This window comes from Dendrobates tinctorius, unplaced genomic scaffold (assembly GCF_039654945.1).
Source record: "Dendrobates tinctorius isolate UK_male_01 unplaced genomic scaffold, ASM3965494v1 ptg000145l, whole genome shotgun sequence".
In the NCBI taxonomy this organism is placed as follows: Eukaryota; Metazoa; Chordata; class Amphibia; order Anura; family Dendrobatidae; genus Dendrobates; species Dendrobates tinctorius.
Genome location: NW_027361812.1, coordinates 11,877,379 through 11,890,171, shown reverse-complemented (window position 1 = coordinate 11,890,171; position 12,793 = coordinate 11,877,379). Strand labels below are relative to the sequence as shown.

The window sequence follows — 12,793 nt, the reverse complement described above, 5'->3', positions numbered from 1 at the left end:
GTCTATGCCACTTGGTAACTTGTCCCGTAGTTACCTTTTTAGGAGTTTCCCTGCAGCTCCTAGCTCTGTGGAGCTTAGGTCACGCCCCCAGCAGTCACGTGCTTCAGGTCCTGATAGTCTGAAGCACGCATCGCCACTGCTGCTGCCCTGCTCCACAGGTATCTTTGAGCACTGTTTTTGTACGCAGGACACGCGCACTGGTTTAGTGAGCAAGTGCAATGCGGTGTTCCTGACAGGGTTGTCATTATGATTTAAAAAGAGAAAACACAGTAGTTTGACAAAAAATGGCTTCACCCAACCACTAACCATGAGTGGAGAAAAAGTTTTGGTGTTATCATTCACATTCTCTGAAAAAAGGCCAAGAAAGCAAAAATTCTGCCAGGGCATATAAACTTTTGACCCCAAATGTATGTAGCAAAGTTAAAAACATATGAGGTAACCCTATAGTAAGAACCAAATGGAATGATGTCAGATAATTCCTATAGGCGTAAGCATAAGCAATGGTCACCAAAGGAAAAGTAAATTTGAAATAATGGCCCTAAAGTAGTGGCCCAAACAATGTAGCCAGTGGTGATGCCATTGTCACAAAAAATGCTAGGTAATAAACTTGAAAATTGATACCAAAGAAGCAGGGGCTCACAATGATTGTGTGTCCACCTCAACGCCCGTTTCAGATACCAAACCTTCGTCAGGGGGCATGTAGTTATGGGATGCAGGGGTTTAAAAGCAGGTGAGCATCGGAAGTTGTATTGCTGCGGCCGGAAGTGACACATCCGTTGCCATGGCCAGATCACATATTGCCACTACATAATAACCGAATAATAATACCACATACACGGGACAAATACCACCACACAATGACCAGACCACATATTACCACCACATAGTAACTGAATAATACCACATACAAGGTACAAATACTACCACACCATGACCAGACCACATATTACCACCACAAAATGACCAAATACTGCAATGCTGATCATTAATGAAATAACACAATACTAAGTGCCATTATACAAAGGAGCTCTGTACATATTGTCAGTGTACAGGAAATACAGAGGCCACCAGTGACATTTTACACAGAAGTTTTGTATATAGTATACAGTGTATAGTGTCAGTGTACAGGTAATACAGTGACTGTCTAGAGACATTATACACATGAGCTCTGTGTATAGTGTACAGCAGCATCGGACTGGAACACCTTGGGCCCACCAGAGAAAATCATTCTTGGGGCCCACTATGTAGCTACATAGAAATAAATACAAGACCACCAATTGTGTGGTAAAACATGCTAATATCCGGGTATAATATAAGGTAGTACACGTCTTAATTATGTAGCAGGAGTAGCTTCCCTCATAGAATATAAAGCATCCCCCTCATATAGTATAATGCAACCATCTCACAGAATATAGCCCCCTCATAGAATATAATGTAGCCCTCCATAGAATATAAAGCACCCCTTCATAGGGTATAACGCTGCCCCCCTCATAGGGTATAATGCTGCCCCCATCATAGGGTATAATGCTGCCACCCCCTCATATATAAAATGCTATATATAGACCGATATATGGATAGATAGCTATAGAACAATAGATAGAATTAGGTGTTGGGATCCTGTCGCTGCACAGCAGGAATCCCGAGCCTTGTCTTCGGCGGTCTCCCATTCCTCTCCGGCCACAGTGGAGCCTGCTCTGCACACACCAGCATTGTGGGTTTGGTTGCTGCTGCCACCTCTGGTCCAGCTATAGCAACGCATGCTGGCCAGCAGCGAACAACTCCAGGGACTAAGTCCTCCTTTTGGTCCACTGAGCATGCCCGTGGGACGATCTCTCATTGAGATCGGAGGTCACATGTTCAGGTCATTCTCCAGCTTGGATTGGACTATCAGGAAGGTCCCGGAAGGACGCTGCTATAAAAGGTTTGCATGGCCGCCCCGCCATGCGCTATGATAGTGATTCTATATTGTTTAGAGGTGATGGATGTATGAGACTGGTGACTGACTCATTAAGACTCCCTCCCTTTGATATGCATGAGTTAGGGTCTTAGAGTCAGTACCTAGCACTTGCACTGCTTAGCGCCACAGTGTACGCAGCTCTCCTTCCTGTAGCGCCTGTGGGCGTCAGTCAGTACAGGCATCACATACCGCTGATACCGCAGCCTCTGCCAGAGCGGTGCCATTCGCAGATAGGTGCGCTTTCCAGCACTGAGTTTATGCTGGTTAGTGGCGACCGCCATGGTAGACATAGGACCCGCCTGACCTGTGACGTTTAACAGGTCAGGCTTATACGCCGGCTAGTCCTTGCACGCACCGGGTCAGAGGTTACCCGCCGGTGTTCGGCTACCTCCTGTCATATCCCATTCGTCATTGTCTAGCTGCAGTTTACACCTCTACACGGTGGACCCCGGGCTGCGAACGCACCATATATCATTTACCATCTTCATTATTTGGCGCGTTCCGCTAACCCTTAACAGATAGCTAGATATAGAGATAGATAGATAATAGACAGAGATAGATAATAGACAGATAGAGATAGATAATAGAGAGATAGATAGATAGATAGATAGATAGATAGATAGAGCTATAGAGATACAGTTGTGGCCAAAAGTATTGACACCCCTGCAATTCTATCAGATAATACTCAGTTTCTTCCTGAAAATGATTGCAACCACAAATTCTTTGTTATTATTATCTTCATTTAATTTGTCTTAAATGAAAAAACACAAAAAATATTGTCCTAAAGCCAAATAGGATATAATTCCACACCAAACATAAAAAAGAGGGTGGACAAAAGTATTGGCACTGATCTAAAAATCATGTGATGCTTCTCTAGTTTGTGTAATTAACAGCACCTGTAACTAACCTGTGGCACCTAACAGGTGTTGGCAATAACTAAATCACACTTGCAGCCAGTTGACATGGATTAAAGTTGACTCAACCTCTGTCCTGTGTCCTTGTGTGTACCACATTGAGCATGGAGAAAAGAAAGAAGACCAAAGAAGTGTCTGAGGACTTGAGAAACCAAATTGTGAGGAAGCATGAGCAATCTCAAGGCTACAAGTCCATCTCAAAAGACCTGAATGTTCCTGTGTCTACCGTGCGCAGTGTCATCAAGAAGTTTAAAGCCCATGGCACTGTGGCTAACCTCCCTAGATGTGGACGGAAAAGAAAAATTGACAAGAGATTTCAACGCAAGATTGTGCAGATGTTGGATAAAGAACCTCGACTGACATCCAAACAAGTTCAAGCTGCCCTGCAGTCCGAGGGTACAACAGTGTCAACCCGTACTATCCGTCGGTGTCTGAATGAAAAGGGACTGTATGGTAGGAGACCCAGGAAGACCCCACTTCTTACCCCGAGACATAAAAAAGCCAGGCTGGAGTTTGCCAAAACTTACCTGAAAAAGCCTAAAACGTTTTGGAAGAATGTTCTCTGGTCAGATGAGACAAAAGTAGAGCTTTTTGGGCAAAGGCATCAACATAGAGTTTACAGGAGAAAAAAAGAGTCATTCAAAGAAAAGAACACGGTCCCTACAGTCAAACATGGCTACCCATCCACTCCAGAATCCAGTACAAACTTATTACCCTCACCCACAAAGCTCTTCATTGCTCAGCACCACCCTACATCTCCTCCCTTGTTGCAGTATACCATCCTACCCTCGCCCTCCGTTCTGCTGATGACCTGAGGTTAGCATCCTCAATAATCAGAACCTCCCACTCCCGTCTTCAAGACTATACACGTGCTGCACCAATTCTTTGGAATTCACTTCCCAGGTCAATACGATTAGTCCCCAATCCCCACAATTTTAAGCGTGCCCTGAAAACTCATTTATTTAGACTGGCCTACCGCCTCAACACATTAACCTAATCTATCCCTATGTGGCACAGCCAAAAGTTTTTTACCATAACCAAGTTCCCCGCATCATGTTCCCACATGCTTTATGCATCCATTAGCCCTCTGCATCTGTACTGTTACACACTTAACATTATGGCTGGTCCATACAATCTGGGCAACTGTTACCACCCACCTTTCGTGTCTACCCTTTTTTTCCTCATAGATTGTAAGCTTGCGAGCAGAGCCCTCATTCCTCTTGGTATCTGCTATGATCTATGTGATTATTGTTATGCTGTAATGTATATTGTCTGTACAAGTCCCCTCTGAAATGTAAAGTGCTGCGGAATATGTCGGCGCTATAGAAATAAAATGTATTATTATTATTAAACATGGCGGAGGTTCCCTGATGTTTTGGGGTTGCTTTGCTGCCTCTGGCACTGGACTGCTTGACCGTGTGCATGGCATTATGAAGTCTGAAGACTACCAACATATTTTGCAGCATAATGCAGTGTGAGAAAGCTGGGTCTCCCTCAGAGGTCATGGGTCCTCCAGCAGGACAATGACCCAAAACACACTACAAAAAGCAATAGAAAATGGTTTGAGAGAAAGCACGGGAGACTTCTAAGGTGGCCAGCAATGAGTCCAGACCTGAATCCCATAGAACACCTGTGGAGAGATCTAAAAATGGCAGTTTGGAGAAGGCACCCTTCAAATATCAGGAACCTGGAGCAGTTTGCCAAAGAAGAATGGTCTAAAATTCCAGCAGAGCATTGTAAGAAACTCATTGATGGTTACCGGAAGCGGTTGGTCGCAGTTATTTTAGCTAAAGGTTGTGCAACCAAGTATTAGGCTGAGGGTGCCAATACTTTTGACTGGCCCATTTTTGGAGGTTTGTGTGAAATGATCAATGTTTTGCTTTTTGCTTCATTCTCTTTTGTGTTTTTTCATTTAAGACAAATTAAATGAAGATAATAATACCAAAGAATTTGTGATTGCAATCATTTTCAGGAAGAAACTGAGTATTATCTGACAGAATTGCAGGGTGTCAATACTTTTGGCCACAACTTTAAATAGAAAAAAACAGACAGCAGCACAAACTTGAGCATTTGACCACTCAGGGCCAGTATTATAGAGAAAGGAAAATTCCAAGAGGATTAAGATCTAACATACGCCTGAATTTATTTGCAGGACATCCAACATTTTGTGCTAGATTTGTTATGGTATCTAATAAATATGCTCTAGATATTATACTGCTAAACATCGAGTTTTTACAGACTGAAATTAAAAAACTACAGCTTGTTATAAGCGATAATGAAAAAAAAGATACAAGGTTTTTTAAAAAATGAAGATTGGATTTTGTTTAAAGAGAAAATCGATAAGGATATCACAAAATTCCGGATAGATTTGGAGGAAATAAAGAGTAAAAAATGGTGCAGAGATATGGAGGACTATGAGAGTGGACATGTCTACACTTGGCAGAAGAATAACACAAAACCAGTTTGGAAGAAAAGAGGTCAATTCCAAGATGGTCTAAGGCTGCGTTCACACGTAGCGTTTTTTCTCGTTTTCGCGGTGGTTTTAAACGCGCGATTTTGCCGCGAAAAATAAGCATCCCATGCATTCCTATGGGATTCCGCAATGCTGTGCTAATGCTGCGTTTTTTTTTCGCGGCGGAATCGCTTTGCGGTAAAAAAACGCCGCATGCTCATTAATTTAGCGGAATCGCGGCAATCCCGCACCCATAGGAATGCATTGTTCTGCTTACTTTCCGCATGTGGCTGTGCACACCATGAGAAAAGTAAGCAGAACATTTGCGGATGGTACCCACGGTCCGGAGGAGAGGAGACTGTCCTCTACGATGTGGGTACCATATTCCTGTAAAAAATAGAATTTAAAATAAAAAATATTGTTATTCTTACCTTCCGGCATCCCGCGCAGCCTTCCCGCCTCTCTCCCGTCTCCGAGAAGTCACGATCCCGCGAGAACGTACGCCATCGCGGTCATTCTCGCAAAGGATTACTGGGAACGGGAGCGTGGAGAGAGGCGGGAAGGCTGTGCGGGACGCCGGAAGGTATTGTAACGTTCCACAGTGTCTGTGGACGGGGGTTACTCACTTTGCAGGTCTTAGAGGTAAACACTGGCACACGCAGGGTTAAAACGAGTCCATTCGGTTTATTTTCTCCATAAACCATTGAAGCCTGAAAAAAAGGCAAACAGTCTTACAGCAACACAAAACAGTCCTTAGCTGGGCTTGGTTCCCTCAGGTCCTGTGCACACACAGGCCAGGGCAATGTCCAGAGCAGAGCTCTATCTGCAGCCACAGACACAGGAAGGCTTCTCCTTCCTTAGAACACAGACCACTTCTGTAGTGTCCCACCTGGACACATGGAAGTCTGTCCACACTCTAACAGACTCGCTCACATGTGCTAAACACCTCCATTACATAGCCCTGTAACCACACCCATAGGTGAAGTATGGATCACATGAGCTGGTCACATGGTCAGGACTTCACCACAGGTCCTGAACATACACATATCTTCAGGCAAAATGGGGTACACTATAGACAAAATACTCCGGGTTGCATCGCAGGGATCATCCATCCATTTGACATATACCTTCCATTAACCACGCGACCACCCGTCACACCACAGTAAGAGTAACAATATTTTTTATTTTTTTTATTATTTTTTTACATCCTATCTTTTACTACTGATGCTGCCTATTACTACTGATGCTGCATAGGCAGCCTCAATAGTAAAAAGTTGGTCACACTCGTCAAACACTATGTTTGACGAGTGTGACCAACCTGTCAATCAGTTTTCCAAGCGATGCTCTAGATCGCTTGGAAAACGCTAGCATTCTGCAAGCTAATTACGCTTGCAAATCGCTAGTTTTTCCGCGGGAAAATCACGGGAATTTAAAATGCGATTTTCCCACAGAATGGAATCCGAAATTCTTGCGGTAATTTCCACGAGAGTTCCGCTATGTGTGAACGTAGCCTAAATGTTTCTATTGGTTCGAAGCTTACTACTAATGACTTTATTCCCTTTAGATTTGGACAATGGAACAGGGGATTGTCTCGACGCAAAAGGAGAAGGGGCAAGCGCCACCACCGGAGCCAGAATTAAATTAGAAAAGAACAGGTCACAGCCCGAGAGACAAGCCTCCCTGAAGAAAAAGGAACAGAACTTGTAGTCAACATATCCAAAAAGGTATTGACTGACTCACAAATATCAGTACTGAGCAAAGGCTTATCATATAGTCTGTGTTCACATGTCGATTTGTTTGGACTACAAATCGATTTGGAGCGTTTTTTTTAGCGCTATTAAACTTAAGGCATGGTTTCATGGTAAAAACAATGTGAAAAAAATGAGAACAAGTGAATTTGACTTAAACCAGGTTGATCTTAGAAAAAATAGTGATTTTTTTCCCCCAAATAATTCAGCTGTAGTGGAAGCATTTGAAAAAACAATCAGGGATGATGTAGAAAAATTGAGAAATTCGGCCATAAGGGGTTATAAACAACCAAATGCATCAAAGGGTGAATATTTGGCTTTACAGGAACTTTTCCATGACGACGACATTGTCATCAAACCCGCTGACAAGGGGGGCGCTGTCGTCGTCATGGACAAGTGTGATTATTTAAATGAAGTTAAGAGACAACTCATGGATGATGAAGTGTATCAAAATTTGTATCAAAAGTGTATCAAAATTGTATCACACTTTGCACTGACGAGGGGCAGTACCCCGAAACACAGTGTCTGCGAATTGAGATTCTGGCTTGGCTTTTATCCTAAGTCATGTAAGAAGGCTCGTTAAAGGGTCGACATTGACTTTTAGGATTGCTACTTCCAATAGGTGGCACTAGAGTTCTAGTCCTCTTCCTCTCTGAAGAGACAATTTGCATAATTAGCATATTTCCCAGAGGAGCATTGCCGCTTTAAATCTCCTCATCTCGACATGCTTAGCATGTCATTCTCCGCAAGGAGAAATTATACTTTTGGATATCGGTCAGACGCCTCTAGCAGCCAAACCAGATCTCACACTTTGCACTGACGAGGGGCAGTACTCCGAAACACAGTGTCTGCAAATTGAGTTTTTTGGCTTGGCTTTTATCCTAAGTCATGTAAGAAGGCTCGTTAAAGGGTCGACATTGACTTTTAGGATTGCTACTTCTAATAGGTGGCACTAGGGTTCTAGTCCTCTTTCTCTCTGAAGAGACAATTTGCATAATTAGGATATTTCCCAGAGGAGCATTGCGGCTTTAAGTGTCCTCATCTCGACATGCTTAGCATGTCATTCTCCGCAAGGAGAAATGATACTCTTAGAAGTGTATCAAGTAATGGACAGTGATCCAAAATTTAAAATAATGAAAGAAATAAGAGAGTGTCTATAAGAGGCCTTAGAATCGTGTTTAATTGATCAAGATTTGTTTGAATTTTTGTTGGTCGAAAATCCCCACACTCCGGTATTATATGTGATTCCAAAAATTCACAAAACGTTGGTGAATCCCCCCGGGACGATCAATTGTATCAGGCGTGGACTCACTGTTTAATAGAATGGGAATTTTTTTAGATAAAATATTAAATCCTATTGCGAGATGTAAATCATATATACTGGACACGACAGAATTTTTGAACAAACTGGGGTCAATTAAATCAGAAGGGGAAGTGATATTGGCGTCATTCGACGTCATGTCCCTTTATACTTCAATTGACCACAAACGTGGTTTGAGGGCTGTTGAAATAAAGATTATTATTATTATTATTGTTGAAAACATGTTGAATTCATTGGGATGTACCATTGGAGAAAAAAAATTTCTATTAAAAATGTTGGAAATAATTTTAAGGCGGAACTATTTTTTGTTTGGTGATACCTTTTATACACAAAGATGTGGTACAGCAATGGGGGCCAATATGGCCCCCGCTTATGCAACCATAGTTATGGGGGTCTTGGAGGAGAGCTTTGTCTATGTGTCCCACCACTTTCGACATGCGTTGGTGTGGTGGAGATACATAGACGATGTTTTCCTCCTCTGGACTGGCTCAGAGGAAGAGCTTAATGAATTCCATCGGTTCCTTAATACCATTGTTGAAACAATCAAGTTTACTTTAGTCTATTCAAGGATACAAATACAGTTTCTAGATATCCTTTTGCATCAGACAGAAGGTGAATTGGTTACTACACTATATACTAAAGAAACAGATAAAAATAATCTGTTGGTATATGATAGCCAACAGCCACGCAGCATGATAAGGTCAATACCATTGAGTCAACTATTGAGGGTAAGGAGGATTGTGAAAAGGGATAATTAAGTGGATGTGGTGATGGATACTATGATTAAAAAATTCCTGACTATTGGTTATCCTAGAAATTTTTTGGAAAAAGCTAAAAAGAAGGTTATGGAACAGGACAGGAATGAGTTAATTTGTAGGAGATCTGGCGCCAATAAGAAAAAATGCTTAAATCGAATCCCTGTTATAACTACATACAATGAGGAAAGTAAAGATATAGCCAAGATTATAAACAAACATTGGGGAATGTTAGGGAGATGTTTACCTCATATTGAGGAATTAACTTTGCCACCACTTTTTTCATCTAAAAAGAATAAAAATATTGGATACTATCTGGCTAAGTCTGATGTTGGATCTTTTAAAAGAAATTTTCAAACAACATTGACGGGTAGCAAAAAGACGGGCTGTTACCCATGCTTGTCATGTATAAATTGCACTTTGATGTTGAAGGGTTCTACCTTTCAGCATCATGAAACTTCTAAAACATACAAGATATATCAGTATCTAACTTGCAACTCTGATTTTGTGATATACCTTTTCGAATGTCCTTGTAAACTATGGCATATTGGGGGAGACTATGTGCGATTTTATAACTAGGATTAACCAGCATTATACTGTCAGGAACACCGCACTGCACTTGCTCACTGAGCCAGTGCGCGTGTCCTGAGTACAAAAACAGTGCTCAAAGATACCTGTGGAGCAGGGCAGCAGAGGTGACGATGCATGCTCCAGGACCTGAAGCACGTGACTGCTAGGGGCGTAGCCTAAGCTCCACAGAGCTAGGAGCTGCAGGGAAACTAGAAAGGTAACTACAGGACAATGTTACCAAGTGGCATAGACAGAGACAGAAACCACATTAAGCTGGGTCAAAGCACGAGATAGCAGGACAGTACCAAAGGGTTAGACAGAGAGAATAGTCAGGACGTAGCAATAGATCAGAAAACCAGAACGGGCAATGGACGGTACAATAGGGACAATGTGCAACGGAGTAACAATAGCCAAGCCAGGAGGTCAGAACCGGAGAAGACAATAGTACCAAAACGAGAGACGGAGTACAGAGTGAGGGGACAGACCGGGTCATACACGGGAATCAAACAAGCAACGCAGAATACACGCACACCAGGGGTAAGACACACAGTCAGAACAACAGTATAGCTGACAGAGAATGCTAGTCTGGAGTGAGTATAAATACCCCTCCCAGATCCAAAGAGAGGCCGGCAAAAGTTATCCCTGTGAGAACAGGACATTAACCATGTCCTAACCATGACATATACTATTAGAAAGAAAAAACTTGATTTGTCAGTCCCCAAGCACTTCGTAGAGTGTAACCATACCGAGAGGGATTTAAAATTTAGGATAATAGATGCGGTCCCTATATAAAGAAGGGGTGGGGATAGGGAACGTATACTTAAGAAGAAAGAATTGAAGTGGATTTATGAGCTGAATACCCTAAAACCCAAAGGACTAAATGTTGAGTTTAAAGTTCATACTATCATGTGAATGATTCCTCTCTAAGCTGTGAATTCAAGATCCATAGAAATTTAGGAAGTGTCTGATAATTTTGGACTATTCCTAATTTTAATTTTTTCTTAATTTATTTTAGATGCATCACTTTCTGTAATGGTGTTGAAATTGCCCTGATGAAGACATTAACGACATGGAGGACGAATTGATATATGTAAAAGAATTTTAAAATGTTTTCTCCAAAAAATTTTTGTTACTGAAAATTTTTTTTCTTTATACTGTGTCATATAGCGTCGGCCAATTGTTCATTTAAATAATGTGAGTCTCTATAGCTGCAGGGATAATGGGTATGTTGCCTTTTAATTGCCCAGGTGAATCATGTGACCTGAAGATGGTTATGTGGGACACAGGAGTGATTATTTGGATAACTGGAGACAACCTGTTGAAGGTGTCGTCCGGGGTTCCAGGGCGAGCATAAACACCATTAAAATCCCTCAATGTATATGTATAAGAATACTTGCGGCTATAATAAGAGACAAGAGCACTTTAAATAACTAGAGGAGTATAGTTCAAGCAAAAAATGGAGGCTTTGTGCGGTTGCACATGAAGAGAATCGATTTGTTGCCACACACAAAATGGCGCTTGAGAGGCGATAAAGCTGTAGTGCGCCTGCGCCTGAAAGGATTATGCCACACAACATTTTCTATTGGCCGGTGAAGTTTGACAACAGCAATGACGCATGGAACATGTGCAGTAGAACTACAGGAACGCCAGAAACAGCGTTCATGGCGTCCTCCATGTGGCGGTATGTAATCTGAGGGGGCTGTATTAGATACTGTATCACTGTACAACCAATGCAAATGATGAGCCACTATGTTGTTAATGATATACGTAGAAATGGAATTTTGTATAAGGCACAAAGCACTTTGGCACTATTTGCACATGTGAATTACCATATGGATTATCATGAAAAAGATTTTATGCACTCTAAATGTATTTTGTAGCATATTGTGTAATATGATTGGCACTATTATGAGATTGTTAATTGGGTCTATAAGTAGACACTTTTTTGTAACACCCACTGCTTGAGAAAGGCTCATTTGAACCAAAACGTTGCCTGGTTATGTGGGTCTAATAAAACTCACTATCACTTGAAACACTAACTATGGAGTGCTACCTTATTTTGGAATGAATATTAGATATAGAGATAGATAAATAGAGATAGATATAGAGATAAATAGAAAAAAAAACAGACAGCAGCACAAACTTTTGCAGATTTTGGGTGCAATACGTCCAACGCAAAATATAAATGAAAAAAAATCAGACAGCACTCCAGTTCAAAGACCGTGCTGTGAAGTCGAAACGTTGCACCACTTGGTGATGGATTAAAGTCCACAATTTTTCCTTGAACTGGAGTGCTGCCTGATTTTTTTTCATTTAGATATAGAGATAGATAGATAGATAGATAATAGATAGATAGATAGATAGATAGAGGTATAGAGATAGATATAGAGATAGATAGAAATAGATAGATAGATATTGATAGACTATGATATCTCTATATCTATCTATCTATCTATCTATCTCTATCTAAGATAGATATAGAGATAGATAGATAGATAGATAGATAGATAGATATAGAGATATCATAGTCTATCTATATCTGTTTATCTCTATCTATCTCTATCGATCTATCTGTCTCTATATCTATCTATGTATCTCTATATCTATCTATTTATCTATCTCTATATCTACCTATCTCAATCTAAGATAGATATAGAGATAGATAGATAGATATAGAGATAGATAGATATAGAGACAGATAGATCAATAGAGATAGATAGATATAGAGACAGATAGATATAGATAGAGATAGATAGATTTATATAGAGATAGATAGATAGATAGATAGATATAGATAGAGGAGATAGATATAGATAGAAATAAAACAAAACCACAATACTCACCTCTCGTCCTCGCTCCCACGCTGATTCCGGTGGTGACTCTGCTTCAGTGACAGGAGCTGCTGTCTGCCAGACACACAGCGGGTGCGTGATGAAGTGACGTCATCGCACAGCGGCTGTGAGTCAGCAGAGGGGACTGATGGGAGAGAGAGCGTCATCTGACGCTCTCTCCCATTACAATTGAGGGCGGCACCGGCCCTGACTTACTGCCGCATAGCGGCTGCCAGAGCTGGGGG

The 12,793-nt window shown here is 41.5% G+C and overlaps 1 long non-coding RNA gene across 1 annotated transcript in view; it reads left to right on the top strand.

Annotated features, from left to right (window-relative positions):
• Nucleotides 1-11,756, top strand: part of LOC141049608 (uncharacterized) — a 29,575-nt gene extending 17,819 nt beyond the window's left edge. The window contains exons 2-3 of the long non-coding RNA XR_012220396.1: nucleotides 6,888-7,047; nucleotides 10,733-11,756. This is a non-coding gene — a long non-coding RNA (uncharacterized lncRNA). The remainder of the gene's footprint in view (nucleotides 1-6,887; nucleotides 7,048-10,732) is intronic.
• The last annotated feature ends 1,037 nt before the right edge of the window (nucleotides 11,757-12,793 follow it).